The sequence below is a fragment of the Camelus bactrianus genome, chromosome 3 (assembly GCF_048773025.1).
Source record: "Camelus bactrianus isolate YW-2024 breed Bactrian camel chromosome 3, ASM4877302v1, whole genome shotgun sequence".
In the NCBI taxonomy this organism is placed as follows: Eukaryota; Metazoa; Chordata; class Mammalia; order Artiodactyla; family Camelidae; genus Camelus; species Camelus bactrianus.
The window spans coordinates 87,140,049-87,158,756 of NC_133541.1; the positions used below are offsets into that span (position 1 = coordinate 87,140,049).

General features: G+C 39.0%; 2 protein-coding genes across 13 annotated transcripts in view; one reads left to right on the forward strand and one right to left on the reverse strand.

Annotated features, from left to right (window-relative positions):
• CEP120 (centrosomal protein 120) overlaps positions 1-16,821 on the reverse strand; it is a 160,930-nt gene extending 144,109 nt beyond the window's left edge. The window contains exons 1-2 of the mRNA XM_010971543.3: positions 16,251-16,821; positions 5,924-6,037 (exon numbers count right to left, since the gene is read on the reverse strand). The gene's annotated coding sequence lies outside the window, so the exon portion shown is untranslated. The remainder of the gene's footprint in view (positions 1-5,923; positions 6,038-16,250) is intronic.
• Positions 16,822-16,864: 43 nt separating this feature from the next.
• CSNK1G3 (casein kinase 1 gamma 3) overlaps positions 16,865-18,708 on the forward strand; it is a 97,353-nt gene continuing 95,509 nt past the window's right edge. For 5 of the 12 annotated variants that reach the window (XM_074360571.1, XM_074360570.1, XM_074360572.1 and 2 more), the window contains exon 1: positions 16,867-17,245. The gene's annotated coding sequence lies outside the window, so the exon portion shown is untranslated. Of the gene's footprint in view, positions 17,246-18,708 lie in introns of all 12 variants that reach the window. The other 7 variants (XM_074360578.1, XM_074360580.1, XM_074360581.1 and 4 more) reach the window with 4 other exon arrangements.

Consider the following 18,708-nt stretch of genomic DNA (forward strand, 5'->3'; position numbering starts at 1 on the left):
CCTTTTTAGTCAACTTAGTACTGGAAGTTCGAACCACTGTGATAAGGTTAAAAAAAAAAAAAAAGGAAATAAAAGGCATATACTTTGGAAAGGAAGAAATAAAACAATCTCTAATGACAGATGACATGACTGTCTGAACAGAAAATACCAAGAAACCTACAAAATAAAACCCACAAGTGTCAAGCACTAGTAAAGTTCAACAAATGGTTCAAGATCAACACACTAAAACTAATCACACTTCTTTATACAAACAATGAACATACAGAAATCACAATTTAAAACACAATACCTAAATAGTAGAGTGTGTGCTTAGCCTGCAGGAGGTCCTGGGTTCAATCTCCAGTACCTCCATTTAAAACATATATAAAATAAATAAATATACCTAATAAAAAACACAGTACCATTAATAATTCTCCAAAGAAATTAAATACTTAGGTATACACTTGAAAAAACATGTACAGGATCTGTATGCTGAAAATTACAAAACACCGATGAAGGGAATCAAAGAAAATCTAACTAAATGCAGGGATATACCATATTCATAGATTGGAAGACTCAACTGAGTAAAGACATCAATTCTTCTCAAATTCATCTATAGGTTAAATACAATTTGTATGAAAATTTCAGTGAGATTTTTTGTAGACATAGACAAGCTTATTCACAAATTGACATGGAAAGTCATAAGCCCTAGAACAGCTTAAAAAATCATGACAAAAAATAATAAAGTGGGAAGAATTACTCTGCTCGATTTTAGGGCTTATTATATAGCTACCGTAATAAAAAAAAAAAATGTGTTATTGGCAGAGAGATATACAATAAGCCAATGGAACAAAAGAAAAACCCAGAAATAGACCCACACAAATTTGCTCAACTGGTTTTTGACAAAGGAGCAAAAGCAATTCAAAGGAGGAATGGTAGACTTTTCAACAAATAGTGCTAGAAGAGTTGAATAAGCAAAACAAAACAAAAACACCCAAACTTCATACTTATGCAAAAAGGGACTCAAAATAAATTATAGCTTAAATGCAAAATGTGAAACTATAAAATTTTAAGAAGAAAATAGAAAAAATCTTTAGGATCTCAAGCTAGGCAAAGACTTCTTAGACATGACACCAAAACATTTGCCATATAAGAAATATTTGATAAATTGGACTTCATCAAAATTTAAAAATTTGTTCAAAGACCCTGTCGAAAAAACAGTGCAGAGACTGGGAAAAAATGTTTGCAAACCACATATCTGACAAAAGACTGTTATCTATAATAAATAAAGAACTCTCAAAACTTCATGGTAAAAACCCAAACAATCCAGTTAGAAAATAGACAAACTGCATGAATAAATATTTCACCAAAGAAAGTACATGGATAGCAAGTAATCATATGAAAAGATGTTCAACATTATTAGCTTTTAGGGAAATGCACATTAAAATAGCAATGAGATTTTACTACATACCTCTCCAAACAGCTAAAATAAAAATGATGACAACACCAAATGCTGGTGAGGATGTGAAGAAACTGAATCACACATACATGACTGATAGAAATCTAAAATGTTTCAGAAACTCCGGAAAGTCATCTGGCAGCTTCTTTAAAAATTAAACATCTAAACTGACACAACACTGTAAATTGACTATAACTCAATAAAATAAAATTAAAAAAATTAAACATCTAACTACCTTATGAACCAGCAATTGCATTCCTGGGCATTTATACCAAAAAAAATGAAAACTCACGTTCACACAAAAACCTATACTCAAATGTTTATAGCAGCTTTATTCATAATAGCTACAAACTGGAATCAGCCAAGATTTCTGGCAATAGATGAGTGATTAAATAAACTGTGGTAAATAAACAGCATGTGATACTATCCAGCAATAAAAAGAAATGAACTATTGATAGATGCAGCAGTTTGGATGAAGCACCAAGGGATTATGCTGAGCAAAAAAAGCCCTCCCAAAAGGTTACATACTATATGATTCCATTTATATAATACTTCTTTTTTTTAAACTTTTTTAAATTGAATTATAGTCATTTTACAATATTGTGTCAAATTCCAGTGTAGAGCACAATTTTTCAGTTATACATGAACATACATAAATTCATTGTCACATTTTTTTCCTCTGTGAGCTACTACAAGATCTTGTATATATTTTCCTGTGCTATACAGTATAATCTTGTTTATCTATTCTACATATGCCTGTCAGTATCTACAAATTTTGAACTCCCAGTCTATCCCTTCCCCCAACCCTATCCCTTGGCAACCACAAATTTGTATTCTATATCTATGAGTCTGTTTCTGTTTTGTATTTATGTTCTTACAATACTTCGGAAATAGCAAACTTTTAGAAGTGGAGGACAGATTAATGGTTGCCAGGGATTAGAGTGAGGAGGGTAGTTTTGAGGAGAAGATGGGAGAAAGGTGAGTGTGGTTATAAAAAGGCAACTTTAATTAAAAAAAAAAGGAAAGGGGATCCTTGTGCTGTTCAGTATTATAACTGGTGGTTGTATGAATCTACCCAAGTGACAATATTATATAGAACTTCACATAAACACACACACACAGAAGCACAGACAGACAAATGAGTAAAAGTAACACTGGGGAAATCTGCATAAAATAGGTAGATTTTATTAATGTCAATATCTTGGTTATATTATGCTATAATTTAGCAAAATTTTACCACTGGAGTAAAGTGGGTATAATGCATAAGGGAGCACTCAGTACTATTTCTTATAATTGAATATGAATCTGATTATTTTAATAAAAGTTTCAATTAAAAGAAGTGAAAGTTAGCTTTATACCTTGAAGCTTGAAGTTGATAAATATAGGACAATCAAAAGAAGTTGGTTGCAGATTTATAGACCTTACTGGTCTAATTTCAGATGTGGAAAAACATGGACAGATAAAATAATTTGAGATAATTTTAATAGACGATCTATCCATAAGGGAGTCCTCTGGGTAATTAGGATACTCATCACTACCTGTAAGCTTTAGGGGAATTCAAGCCCTTCTAAAAATGTTCTTTGATACCACTGATATTTAATATGGTATTTGGAAATTGGTTGATATCATTTTTAATGTCAGTGACTGGCAATTTGTTGAGGTGTTTTTGAGGGGAAAATTCCTGTATAAATTCAAGTTCCTCTAGATATTTTTAATTGACAAGGAATAATCTCTCATTATATTCAAGTTTTGTGTTCTTCCCAAGAAAATATAATTTTTAATGAAAGTATAAATTAAAAGAAGAACACATCCAGCTATTTTCCATTTTTGTCCTGAACTAAATCATGATGTAATTCACTGGGACACTTAGTTCTCTACACTGCCAGCTTTACCCTTTTTATAATAATTAAGGTCATTGTAAGGAATATATAATGTAAATCCATTCCAAGATATACAAAATATCACCTGTCCAAAGCTTTTTCATCACATTTTTGAGTCTTCCTATAAGTAACTTCCAAACATGAGTTTTGGGTGTGATGCATTATAAGATAACTTAACTTCTGTTCTCCTCTTTAGTATGGGTTGGGAGAGAGTTGAAGCAGTGTAGATTAAAATATCAGTTTGTGCTAAGACTGTTTTTTCCTCCAGAAGATGAACATGTAGAACTGCTCAGACCATAAATAGATAAACTTATGCCTGACAGTATGCCAAATTGCTTGGTATGTCAATACTGTTTTCACCACAATGTGGTCACACAACTTTCTCTTAAGCTTAGCCCTGAGGTTCTGGTCTCATTCATCCCTAGTCTACAGAAACTTATTTAAGGATTTAAGTCTAATCTGGGGAAGGTCTATAGTGGCAATAAGGATCCTAAAACTACAATAACTGTAAGGTTAAATTAATGTATAAGAATGCAGAGGAGTTAATTCAAACCCGTAAGCAGACCAGAAATTACACGCCTAAAAGCCATTCAGTTTGGAAATGGTCTGAGTCAGCCAGAATTCCCCTGGCACTCCCACCTCCAAGAGTCAGTGGAAACCAGTTCAATTCTCAGAAGCATGTATTCAATTGGAGTGGTGGGCATGTTGCCAATACAATCTCTCTGTGGTAATCATCTTGTAAGAACATCAACCATAAGAGAACTGTCAGCCCATGAAAGACAAAGCAAATGTAAAGGGATGTTTTAACACACAATAATGCAGAGACCTTGGTTAATAATTTGAAAATACATATTAACATTAGATATTTTGTAGTTGGTACTAATTTTATAGACATAAATTCTACTATTTGGACTCTTAACGGTCATTGTGTTAACTGTTAATCTTTCCAAAATGTAGCTTTCAAACTCTTGAGAGTTAATTAAATTATAATTAAATGGTATCCTCAGCATCAGAAAACAATTTCAGTAATAAACGGAAAGTAAAAGTAGGGCTTTATTTTTGGGATTTTTGTTATAAAAAGGATAGTATTATAGGAAGGAGGATTCTGTGATCCCTAACTGACAAACAGTAAAGGAAAAAAAGCTAATCTTGGCCAACATTGACATCTAGAATTTTTTCTCAATAACCTTTATTAACACCAAGAAGTATTTTTCACGTGGTAATAAGGCAGGTTGAAACAGTGGTGCGGTGGACAGCCAACTGTTAAATAAAGAGGAATTTTGTATCATCACATTGGTAGTTTGGAATTGGCCATGGTGGGCATATTTACATTATGGAATCAACAAATTCTACAAGTCATAGCTCCCCTCTCCTCCCCAAAGAGCCAGTTGTTAAACATTTACCAGCATACACTGGTGGAGAAAGTGGCTTCTTCATTTGTGATTTTGAGGAGGAACTAAGGAAGGTCCTACCTATCTCAAAGTAACTTAGCTAGTTTGCCACAATAATCATTAGGTGATTATTAGAGAATTATATTCAGAAAGTCTAATCATGAGCTATAACCTAGAAAAATACAATAAATTGCTTGTGTATAGTATTGTACAGTTTACAGAGCTCTCGACATGGTCGCTGTCATTAGACCTTTAAAAAATCCTACAAAGCAGGTTTTAGTAATATTCTCATTAAACTGGAGTGGTAAATGAGGCTTAAATGGATTTAGTATCTTTTTTCAGGGATACACACCAATGGTGGAACTGATCAACTTATATCTTCTGTCTCTAACTTTAGAATACCTTCCACTATGTTATGTTTCAGAAGGAAAATTGCACTAAGTTTGGCACACAGGCTGGTTGGTTACACTGGAAAATCTGGGTTTGAGAAGGGTGTAGAACATGAACTGTTGCACCAATAATGGGTGAAGTAGTCCTAAGCAACCAGGAAACAGTAAGATGGTACCAGGTACCTAAGTAGCGATTTTCCTAGAAGGAGAAACTATAATATTAAGGCAAAGTTTCCAATTAATAAGACACACACACACACACACACACACACACACACACGGTGGGGAGGTGGGGAGAAGGCCAATTTTGAATGTCAGTTTAGCCCCGGGGGTTTGCATTAATCTCAAGTGCTGCTTTAGACCTCTATCAGTCAGTACACAGTCAGGAAATTATAAACCACTCTAGGAATCTCAAACACAAGTGATATCATGAAGGCATTTTTAAGAAATAAAAATATAAGATCTGGAGGATAACATAAGGAAAGTGATATCTAGAAATTAGTAATTGCAAAAAGTTGCTCTCACTCCTAACCTTAAAGAACTAGCTTTGTTCAAGGGTGACCTTAGGAATTAATATTTTTCTGGTTAATTAAGTGCTTTGTGTGTATACTGAGGTGGGTCAGTTTGGGGAATAGGAAAGGTGACTAAAGAGGTCAGGAAGAAATTATCCTAGCCACTTTGTTTTAATGTAGATGAAAAGACCCATGATGAAGATGATTTGAACCAAATAATGATCTTGAATTAGCTCAGGTTCTAGAAGTGGGATAAAAGTGGAATTAGTTTCAGCACACTTAGATCTTATTTAGCTTCTAAAGACAGAGGTACCTTTGGCTTCCTGTGATTTTATTTCCAGTAACTTTACCAAGCCAGTCGGTCATCATAATCCAATCTGGGAGTACATGAGGTTCCTCCAGGTCTGCTTCAGAGTGATGTGGGAGTCTACAGTTTGTAAAAAGAGACAGTAATTAAAGGTGGGGGGAAAAAGCCACTTACTTCACCAAAGATCAACAAAACTTACTCTGAAAAGGATGTGGCTCCAGAAGTTTTTTGGAGGTTAATATGGTTGAATTTTCTTGCTCATATGAGGCAAATAGAGTCAATGTCACTAAAAGTGTGTGTGCCAGAATAGTGGTGGTAGATAGATAATATACAAAAAACTCTGCTTCACAACAAAACAACTACTTATCTATAAGTTGTATATTATATACATAAACATAGTTGTATATTATACACATACCTTTTATATATACTATATAACACATTATAATGCATATTATATTGTACACATACACACACATCTAGATTGCAGATAGCTACAAACTCAGTGACACCCTTTATGACTGCACACCCTTGGATCTCGTTCAGGCTCACCCGATGGTGTGGTGGCAGTCTCATGGCACATTAGAGAATCCATAAAACCTATAATCTACTTGCAGACAGTAGAGAGACATATGGGAAACTCACATTAGTGAGACCACAATGAGGAGATCAGAAAGAGAAAATGTTTGAGGCAAGAGGAGGGTAAGAATTAGCCCTTTGATGGGACTGGAATGTCTGTATCATCATGCTAGGTCATCTGAAACACATTTTGTTTTTCAGTAGCATGAAATTTTGAAATTACAATAGATTCATTTTAGTCACACTTCTTAGGCTTGAGAGCTGACAAAAGATTTAAGCTTATTCTCACATTTTCACCTGAGACTTTCCAGGCTGTTAGAATCCCTGCTGCTTTATTTACTTTACATATGAAAACTCTGTATTAAGCAGAGGAAGGCATGTAGAAGGGAAAATTCTCAAGAAATAATTAAGCTGTCTAGAGTGCTTCATTTACTTCTAAGTCTTTGGCTTCTGAACATTGGCTGCCTCATGTTTCTTAACACAGTGGGTTTGACAATTAGCTCAAAGGAGAACTGATGTGGCATTTTCCAAAAGAGAAGGGAATAAACAAAGGAGACAGCTTTTTCCCTCCCCTCCTACAACTAAATCACACCCTTTCATAGGAAGACAGGTTTGATGGGTAGTATTAAATCACCAGAAAAAGGCCCTGGCTTCTCCCTCAGCATGGACTGGAAGGACAGGAGAACTTTTAACTTCTGATCATTTGACATTTGATAACCTACATTCAGCCTGCTGAAAAGCTCTTCTCTTTGAGAAAGAAAAGTTGTATGCCATAACACACACACACACCTACATTAACTAAAATATTTCTGAATCTAACATTTCTCAGCCCCTCCATTACTACTTCTCTGCTCCCTACTATCATGTTGTGTGTGCTGTGTTACAATAGCTTCCCAAATTGGGGTTGGGTATAGCTCAGTGGTAGAGCATGTGCTTAGCATGTACAAGGTCCTGGGTTCAATCCTTGGTACTTCCAGGAAAAACACACACACACACAAACAAAATATAGCTTCCCAAATGACTGCCCTTTCAGCCTTATTTCTTCATAGCAGCCAGAGACCTTCTTCAGATGTAAACTGAATCATACCAAGCTCCTTGTTAAACCCCTCAGTGACCTTCCTTTACATTTCTCACTTGTAAAGTGGATTTAGTGACAATACTTACTTACTGGGGTTCTGAAAATTAGAAGAGATAACTATATAGTATATAGTAGGCACTCAATAAATGTTCCATAGTATCTCGGCTCATATTATTATATTTATTCAATGTATAATGAGTTGACAGTTATTTTGTACTTAAAACATTTCTTCAATTACTAGTGATGGTTGAGTCGATAATTCTTTGGGAGAAACATTAACCATTGCTAACTAAGTCCCTGCTACTACTCATTTTAGAGAAATATATATATAGAATGCACATATGGACAGCAGCTTCATATGCAAGTGATTGCCTGCTCCTGCTTCTTTCTTTGGGCTTATATTTGAAGATGCTGTTGTTTTCCTCTCAGTACTTTACCTTAATTTGATGGCAACATTTCTCCTTATTAACAGTCATTTGAGTTTTGTTGTATCTCAGTTTTGTCTGCTCCAGTAGATGAGTGCCTTTCTTTTTGAGATGCCCTCAGGAACCCCTAGCATGAAATTCAGGAGTGCTCCATTTAGGTCAGACTAGCCCACATGTGCTCTCCAAATTTGGAAAGGAACTAACAATTTTCATGGAATGTGCTAAATAAATAGACAAACAGAACCTTAATTTTTTCACATCTTTTCTATATTCTGCTTCATTGTCAAAGGAACCAAGACAGTTTACAAAAATACTTATCATATAACAAGATAAAAATAAAAGGGGGAAATAATATATGAAACAAAATTATTCCAGAGTTGGTTCACCAATGTGACTACCTAGTAATAGGCAAAAAGTTGATTCTAGACTTCCTAGAAATCAGCACTGGAAGTAAATATAAGAGTTAAATGATTGATGACATCTGTAAGATGAAAACAAACCAGCTGATTAAAAAAAGTATAGCTCTTCCTGGTGTCATGTGAAAGGAATTTGTTCCTCGGGTCCTCATGTAGAAGATGTGATGTGGTGTAGTAAGTATCATCCTTAAAATATTCTTACAGTAATTACTATAATGAGTGTCACAAGGCTGCTTCTTATAATGTCCCTCAATGGAAGCAATGTCATAACAGAAAGGAAGAGTTTGGTAAAACAAATCTGGGAAGGTATATCTTTGGAGGCAGTGGAAGAGACACAAAATAATGTGGGCCAGATAGACCTAAGTAAATCCAATGATGAATATGAAAGTATTTGTACAAATTGGACTGCATATTTTTTAGAAAATCCTCCAAAAATATTTTTAATGTGAATTTTTGGTAGTATGCAACAAGCAGTTTAAAGTCATCCTCTAAAATGTATGTCTCTCTTGCTAGATAATGGCAGACCTATTAATTAGATGGACATCCTCTTATCAAAGTTAAGCCTAATCAGGACGTGTTAGAACAGACACTATCTAATTTCAAACAATGTAACTTCCTATTGAGTCCCGAAGGATAAAATAGTTGAAAAGAATGCCTGGGATGTGGAATTGGCAGCAGTTAAAAGTTGGAGAATGTTTATTAAAAATAATTATTAATAACTCTTTACGTGCATATGTGGCTGAAAAGACCAATCAATATGTAAAGAAGTCAACTTTACACAAGTAAATATTAGTTCTTTGGTTTAAAGGTCCTCACCATATCTGGGACTTGACATTTGTAGTAAGAGTTGATTAAGCAGTATCTGACTACAGATCATAGTCTGACTGGTGCTGTTTTCTGCGAATGCTAAAATCCTCAAAGTTATGCTTAGAAAGAGGTCTGGATTTTCCTTCAGCCTGTCCTTCTCTATCCCTCTTTCATACACGTATTACAGTAGCTTTAGGTCGACTTGGTAGAAATCACTAATTTAGGATCCTTTTACTCTCCTTTCTTCCTTTGCCTAAACGGGCTCGATCTGGAGGAGTAGTATTGTAGTAAGTAATTCCTCAGTCTGACAGTATGTACCAGGGTCTCCTATTTACCTCTCCTGCTACATCATGAAAAGTGGCATAAATATATAGACTTTGGAGTCAGACATATATGCATCGAAATCCTAGCTCTGCCATTTACTAGCTGAGTGACCCGAACATTGCTTAAACTCTGAGTCTTACTTTTCTCATCCATGAAAAGGAGAAAAATGATACTTACCTACGATAATGAAAAGAGATGGTTTCTAGAAAGTGCCTGACACTCTTTATTCAGGCACTCAGTAGTTGTTAGTTTCCTTTTATCCCTTTTATTATTATGTAAGGCTTGTAGGCAATACTGATAAAATTATTCTAAGAGTGACATTTATAAGTGGGTCCTTATCTCAGGAACTGGGGTTAGTCTCTACCTCCTTAAAAATAACTCAAATCCTTCTATTTGACTTGGTGCCTGTGATAGGCAGAATAATTGTCATCCCAAAGATGTCCACACCCTAATCCCCAGAACCTGTGAGTATATTATCTTACATAGCAAAAGGGGTTTTGCATTAAGATTAAGTTAAGGATTTTAAGACAGAAAGATTATCCTGGATTATCCTGGAGGACTCAATGCAATCACTGGAGTTCTTATAAGTGAAAGAGGAAGGCAGGAGAGAACCAGAAGAGCTATGATGATGGAAGCAGAATTTAGTGTTATGTGATGCTGGCTTTGAGGGTGGAAAGTGGCCATCAGACAGGGAATGGGGAATGCAGGAAGCCTCTGGAATCTAGAAAACACAAGGAAACAAATTCTCCCCTAAAGCCTCCAGAAGGAACACAGCCCTGTCAACAATGAGATTTTAGCTCAATGAGAACCACTTTGAACTTCTGACTTCCACACCTTTAAAATTGTACATCTGTGTTGTTTTAAGCCACTGTGTTTGTGGTGATCTGTTACACAGCAATAGGAAACTAATATGGTGCCATTTTCTGCTTGTCTTTCTTCCAAAGGCTCTACTATTTGTAGAGTATAGGGGCTAAAGGTACTCACTGCAACTGAGTTGGGCTTGTTTCTTGGGCTTTTCAGTGGCCTGAGATGAGAAACAGCTCTATAAAATTCCTGTGAGTTTGTGAGGATATTTACCATCCAAATTCAGAATTATAGTTTGTTTAGTTGGTCTCTTTTTTCCTCTGTATCAATATCAGGGATGGCAGAATAAGATGCCATAATCCCTCATTTTGCTTTGTCTCACATTACATATAACAGTCTCAGAAAAACATCAAGACTATCACCAACAATATGGTTACTAAAAAGTTAAAAAAACTGTTTTGCAATTTTTTGTCCTTAGTATGTGGATATATAAAACCATCTCTTTTAATTATCGTAGGTAAGTATCAACTTATGAGGGATATATAGTCAAATTATTGTATTTTAAGGTCACTTGGAATTACAATCTTTTAAGAACTCATTTTACATGTACAGGATAAAATCATCATTCTTTTCTGCCACTTATCAATCATTATCCTAATAACGGCCAGATATTTTTATTTCTTCAGTTTTAGTCTACTGAGTTTGATGATGATGATGATGATGATGATAATAATAAACATTTATTACGACAATCATATACAATCTGGTTTTTCTGATAACTGGAAGTGAATTCTAAAGCCAAATTCTAGTTTTCTTTTTTGAAACCTTGATCATGTAGCCTTTTTGACATCACTGATAGATTTCAAGTGAGATATCAATGTCTGGTTTAAAGGCACGCAGGAGGAAGCTGAGACTGTAACTTTGGTTTGTAGTCCAAACATTCCACAACTAGATCTCCTTAGTATTCCAAAACCAGGATTAAGTTGACTAGAAAGCTTATGAAAACAAGGGATAACCCATCCTTAAGTACTCAAATATCTATAGTAACTTTAGAATATGGAATTTATTCCATGGGAAAGAGACCAGGTTGATTCTCTTTGCTGATGTGAGTCAAGATTAGAAGCACACAGGTAATATATGGAAAGGAAATGAGATACAGGATGACACTGGCTTTGGCTGTGTCATGCCAAATGAATATAAATTGACAAACATATACTAATATGTATCAGAGTAAGCTCTAGAAAGCAGTGGGTATTGGCATCTGGTTGAAGTTTCTTCTTAGTTACATCAAGCCACCCAAGCTGGCAGAACACAAAGCATCAAGTCACAGTCCAAAGGGTTAGGTCTGCAACTGGCAGCGTTTCAGCCAGAAGCTTAGGTAGGGCTCCTGGGTGACTGTAGGCAGCTGCACTAACATATAAAGCTTGAGCAGGGTGTGACTGGCTTTGTCAATTAGGAGAATACAAATCTCAAGCCAGGGAGCCTCAAAACAACAATAACAAGTCAGTGATTATACTGGGGCGAAGCTAAAGAGGTGCAGCAGGACTGAATTACAGTTTGGAATTCAAGTCGTGTGGACACAGAGCCAAGCCACATAAGAAAGGATACAAGTAGGAGAGACCACGGTGAGCTGAACCAAAAGCCGGGAATGAAAGCCCAGTGGTCAGGATTCTTCGGTTGCAAACAATAGAAATTTACTCTGGTAATGCAAGCAAAACAGGATTGAGGGAAAGGCATGGAGGCAGGGAGAGGTGGGAGTGTGGTTTAACGGAATTAACAGGAAGCTGGAGGTCCTGGTTTGGACAGAATCCAAAATGCTCCAAAGGCTGGGAAGTAGGATCACAGCCACTGTCCTGCAGCAGGAACTGTGTGGCAGGGTGCTGCTCTTGGATGGAGTGCCATTCCAACTGTTTTTAGATTCTGTGTCCCACTGTTCAAGATACAAAATTAGGGACAGAGCATCCATTTGGCATTATTTGGGCAATATGTCCCCTAATACCCTTTCCCCACAACATACCACACCTACAGGAAGGCAGAGCCCTGGGTCAAGAAGTACAGTGAGATGAAGGAAGTTCATCAAAAGGAAATCTGGGTGCCATTATGAAAGGGTAAACGGATACTACAAAACCAGAATACCATGAATGTCCAAGTACACATGGTAAAATTAAGAAAAATTAGGCCTGGAGGAAATTTAAATAATGCTTTGCCTCAGTACCACAGATCCAGTTCTATAAATCTTGGGCTTTTAAAGCTATGGAACAGCTTAGGACCTGATGTTTTCAACTGTTGATTATCATTCATGTGGGATTAGAAAATGCAGGCTCCTAGGGGTCACATGGTAACTAACAATGAACATATATTTAGTGCTTACTATGCACTGGACACTGTGGTAACTGCATGTATCACTGCATTGAGTCTTCCTGATATTTAAATGATATAGGTACTTCTGATTCATTTTACAGATAAGCCAGCTGAGGTTCTGACTACTTAAACTGTGTAAGGAAGGAAAATAGAAGGAAACTGGTAAGGGGCACCATCCTAATTACAGAAGAAGTAGAATGAGAACTAAATGGAAGTGAGGTTCTAACTAAGGTATCCTCCCACATCAGTTTTAACTTCTGTTGACCTTGTGATCTTGTTCACTCAGATATGGCATCAATAATAGCATAATAGGAACAGGTGGGAGGATGAAAATATGTCAGGAATTTAGCAGTACTGCTTGGTGAAGAGAGGGATGAAGTTAAGACCAAGCGTGATCAAACATGACAGAGACTAAACAAACGTAATTAGACACAGATGTTGATCCCAACCAAGGTAGTTCTTTGTTCACTGTCCAAAGGGCACATGAAGTTCAGGCATGGTTAAAACAAGCTTTGGCACCAATGTGGTCCTATCCAGAAGAAGGATTTAGTAATCCAGCAACCTAGTCAGTGGGTGATACCTGAAGAAGTTTAGTAGTTTGAGCCTCAGAGCATGACCTAGCCACTGACCTAGGGTCTAGTCAGAACCTGGACTAGTGAACAATTTTCCAAACCAAGTTTATACCTTCTCCACAGTGGATGGGGATCTGGGAAAGGCTACAGTTTCAGTCAGAAAAGGAAATCAAAGGAGAAGTCCCGTGCTATAGATGGGGAAAACATTATAGGGGAGAATAGCCGGGGAGTGGCACAGCTGGAAGCCTACACTCTAATCCAGAGCTCCTACCGGGCACTCTGCATTTTCACCCAGAGGACTGCATGATACCAATGGGTGGGGCTGGTGAGACACTCAGTCTTGGTCAGATTTGGTTTGTGAGCTGGGATGGGCTCTTGAGGTAGATACTGGGAAACATAACTATGGAAAGCAAAGGAAGCCCAAGGGAAGGAAAATAAAGCAGGACCAACTGTTAACAGCTGTTTCTAAACCTAGATTCTTACCCAGAATTCAAACTGTACTTGAAAACACTGCCCCCTAAAATCACAGCTTGAGGTAACTCTTCCATTTATCATGAAAGAGCACTCTTCAAAGAGCCAAACTTTCTTAAAAGCTGCCCAAATTCAGGTCTGTTAATGGATAAAAACAAAAATGAAATTGCCCAGCTAGAGATTTAACCACTTTTTTTGGCAAGACACTTTCACACTCTTCATGGTGTTTTTTTAGCTTTTCTCTATAGACAGTTTTATTTATTGAAGTTCTTTCTCTGAAGAATGCATTCTTTTCCTCTATGAGGTTTTATTGTTATGTTGTTTACAACTGTCTTTCCTTATTTACATCCTGTCTAAACTTTACTTTCTTTTTCATTTATAGATGATATACTCTCTACATAGAAACTACTCCTTTGAGGATTGCTATGAACTGAATTGTGTTCCACCTAAAATTCATGTTGATGCTCTAACCCTAATGAGATAGCATTTCCAGATGAGGCCTTTAGGAGATAATTAGGTTCAGATGAGGTCATGAGGGTGGGGCTCTCATGATGGGATTAGTGCACTTTTAAGAGGAAGAGAGGAATCACATGGGGCCAGAAACGGCCACATGAGCACACAACGAGAAGGCTCCTGACAATCAGAAAGCCAGGAAGAGAGTTCTCACAAGAATTCGACCACACTAGCACTCTGATCTCAGGCTTCTAGCCTCCAGAACTGTGAGAAAATAAATATCTGTTTTTTAAGCTACCCAGTCTATGATATTTTATGTTAGCTGGAGCTAAGACAAGGAGTCTTAAAGATGTGATTATAAAATACAATAAAGACTCTCAGAAAAAGTTCTGAGATTCTTATACTTTCATTTCTGCCAGCTATGAAATACTTAAAAAGCCATTCTTCCTGGGATGTATAAACCAGTGTCTTAACCCTTAACCCTTTCGGCTGTACTCACATAACAGTCTGAAGGAAAGGCTACTAAGTGACAGCTTTCCCCAAACCTGATGTAGCTGCTGTCCGTGACTAGGTTTCTCCCAGAATCCTTCCTTTGCCTCCCCTGACTGCCGGCTTGACTGGGGAAGAGGTTATTTTCCTAGTCTTAGTAAAATATGCTGCTTTGCTCGCGGGTTCTGGCTACCGCTACAGTGTCTCATTTTGCATTCTTCCTGTTTCTACTTCACCATTTACTTCTTCCTTCTTTTTTTAAAACGTTAAAAAAAAATCCTTTCTTTTTTTTCTTACAAGGTAATAGAATGATATGAAATTTCATTGGCTTCCTACCTAGGTTACCTGCCAATTTTAATCTATAGGAGCTTCTAGGTCAAATTTTAAGAAAAAACAATCTTTACTGCAGTGTTCAAAAACATTTATTCCTATCCGTATCGAATTTTAAAATGTGATTTGAACATATATTTATGTAATTGCATTTCTTAAACATTTATCAAACTTTGAGGGGTCAGCAGAGGTATTCTTGATCTAAACTGAGTTTTTTGAGGCAGAGAGTATAAAATGGCTTGTTGGTTTTTCATGACAATATTTAGAGTTCAATGTATTGCAGACATTTCTTCTCCATTCATTGAGATAGGGTTAACTTTGTTTTTTTTGCCAGTATTGGGTCCTGGGATACATCAGAAACATTGAGATGTGTTACTTATTAGGCAAATTATTACCAAATCTGAGCATGCATAAATCTGAGTTGCTTTTGAGTCTCTTAACAGCAGGATGGTAATATGGTAAACAGAAGCAGTGCTCTTATCACCACTACCCCCCTAAGACTGGTGATACCAGTCACTTCATAACCTACAGTTTGGGAAAGCCTGTGAGGAGAGAGGCGTTAAAAAAAAAAAAAAAGGCACTGTTGTACTACAAAAACAAAACCCGAATCTTTCCATACTAACTACCGTTCTGATGATTGCACAGTGACCTTATCATCAGTCTGCTAAGGAAGAAAGGGAAAATGAGATAAATTCTTAATTATTTTATAATGAATTTGTTTCATTTGAACCTTTCAAGTTTTCTGTGTATGTGTGAGAGAGAAAGGGATGGGTAGAGAGAGGGAAAGAGAGAGAGAGATGAGACTTTCTTGATACAGTGAATGCACCGAAAATACAAAAACACATTTGATAAATGTTTAAACATAGTGCCAGGCTATGATTTTTCTTCATATACACCTTAATGTCTGACTTTTGAAAACATTTTAGAACGCCTAAAAAATTATAGTTTCATAGTTCTCTACAATGTCTTCATGGCGGAGTGATTTCCATGGAAGTCTCTCCGAGTAGCATACCTTCATCCCAGATAATCAACCGTAAGAGGGAGAATGTAATCTGCTTTCCCTATGAGGGCAGAGTGGACTGGACAGTAGAGTCAGAACACATCGGCTCCACTTTTTGTTCTACAACTTGATGACTTGAGTGATATGTGGCCTCTAGGACCTTCAGGAGGTACATTCGAAAAGCTGAGATAAAAACTATCACATTATATAGTTGAGAGGATTACCTGAGTTCACAAGCGAAGTTCTCAGTAGACAGCTGACAGGCTGCAAACTTGAGACACAATTTATGTTTCTGAGCAGGTGAATAACTGACATACCACTGGGGTTAAAAAAAAGTGGGGGAAAATGTCAACCCAGTGATGTCACTCCCTCAGCTGGGCCCTAAAATGTTTTGACACCTGGAGGTTTGTGCTCGGCACACTCGGGAAAGCCTCCGCACCCTTGCTTGGCACAATGGCGCCCTTGGACTTTTGGCTGATTCAAGCAGCGGGAACTTTTCGCAGCTCCTCTAAACCCTGAGAGCATTTTCTTTCAGTTCTCTCCAGACACCTCGCCGAGGCCTCACCCAGGAAAACACACGCGTGCCCACAATTACTCCACGGTTCCCCTCACGCACCATTCGTGCGGAGGTGGGGAGAGAGGCGGGGCTAGGCCTTTATACGCCTTGCCAGCCAATGAACGTGCTGCCTCTCTTCCGGTCGGCGAGCCGACCAATCCGAGCAAGCCTCTGTAATCTTCGGCTCTACTCGGCTCTTTTCGCTGATGCGGGCTGCTCGGGGGGCCGCCGCGGCTAGAGAGACGCTTTCCTTTTTTATTTTTTTTCTCAAGTGTTCACTTCCGGGTCCGGCGCCGATCCGGATGCCCGAGGCAGAAGGATGTTTGACCTCCGGATAAGCGAGGCGCGGCTGTGCATTCATTCCCGGCTGCATCGGTGGCGACAGCAGCGGCCCAGGCGGCGACTCTCCGGCCAAAGGCGGCGGTAGGACGCACCGGCTTTAGTGCAGGGACGGAGTCCGAGCCGAGCTGCGTTCCCTCCCTCGCTCGATCCTTCCCCCTACCTCGTTCGCTCCCTCCCTGCGTGGCTCGCTTTCCTCCTCCGGCCGCCGGCGGGTGCGATGTGCCGCCGCCGCTGCCCCAGCCGCCGCTGACTGACGGACGGACCTGGGGGGCGCCGCCCGCGCCCGGGACCGACCCCGCTGCTCGCGGCCGCGCCTCTGAGGTAAAGCTCGCTCTGCGTTGGCGTCCGGCCGGCCGGCCCGGGCCGGCGGCAGCCTCGGCGCGGCCGCGTCTGGCTCCTGCCCGGGTGGGGCTGGGCGAGCTGGGGTCCCGGGCTGGGTGGGGTGGGTTGCGGCGGGGGGCGGCGCCGCCGGCGGAGGCCTGTAGGAGGTGGGGGCGAGGACCCGGCTGGCAGCCTGAGGCGGGAGGCGCGGGCGGGAGGTGGCCGCGGCCGAGGGGCGAGGGCGCCGCGGGCTCGCGGGGCAGGGAGGGGGCCGAGGGCGGGCGGCGGGCGGCGGGCCGGGCTGGCTGCAGAAGTTGCCCGAGTAGTGCGGCGCGAGTGGGGACCGGGGGAGGTGGGCGAGCTGGGAACCGGCGGGGGCTTCTTGAGGGGAGGGTTTGGCGGTCGGGAGCGCAGCCCCCAGCGTTCCTCTGTGGGGTCCAGACAATCCTTCGGAGTGGGCATTTTAGGTAGGAGGGAGGAAGCCATCCGTCGGCTGGAAGGTGTCATGGGCCAGCATTTATTTCAGGGGGAAACTTCCCGTTGGGGTGTTTGTTTTAAGCGGGGGCAGGGATTACCTATTTGATAGAGCTCTTGACTTAGCTCAAAACTTAACCAAGGCATTCATTAGTCGAGGGAACAAAATTACTCTGATGTACTGTTACGGTGCTGGTTGGTTTGTTTATCCCACTTGCTAAAGGAAATGACACACAGAAGCGTCGGCTCCCCTGGTCCACAGCCCCCACGTTTCTTTTCTGCGGGGTGGTGATGGAGATGTGGTGGGGGTAGTTAGGCCTCTGATAGGATCATTCCAGTTCTCCCAGGAAAGGGGGAAAAGTTAATGGGTGGAAGAGAGAGCCTGTGTGGGAGATGGCTACTGTTGCTACACTGTGCAAATTAGTTTTTAACTCTGTTGTAATAAGTACCAAGGCTGGTCAGCAAGTGACCCCTTTTTAACCTTTTGTTTCAGAACATCGGCTTTGGAAAATTAAGAACCTACTGGTTTTTAATAAATTAAGAAAATAAGTCAATGCTTATTTCTTTTAAGTTTGCAGCCAGTTCTTGTGATAGGAATGACATTTGCTCACAGATAGTAAAAGATGTTAAACTATCTAATTTGGAATACTTTTTAAAATTAAAAATACCTTGATTATTAAAGCTACGTATATATTTTTGAAGAATATTTGCTTTTGCTATAAGTAAACAGATTGTGAAAGAAAAATGTCATAAAAGTTGTAAGAGTGATTTAGATTTAGAAATGTGTGAGGTCAGTTTAAGAAAACATTTCCCACCAAAAATCAAATCTGGTTTCTGACATTCTTAATAGCTCTTTCGGGGACGGGGGTGAGGAGGGAGGTAAAGAGATGTGCTTAGTGTATTATATCATTATTCCCAAACTTTGCTCAATCTGTATTCTGAGCTAAGATAAATTATCTTCGTGTGTTACATACATTAGCCTTTATACT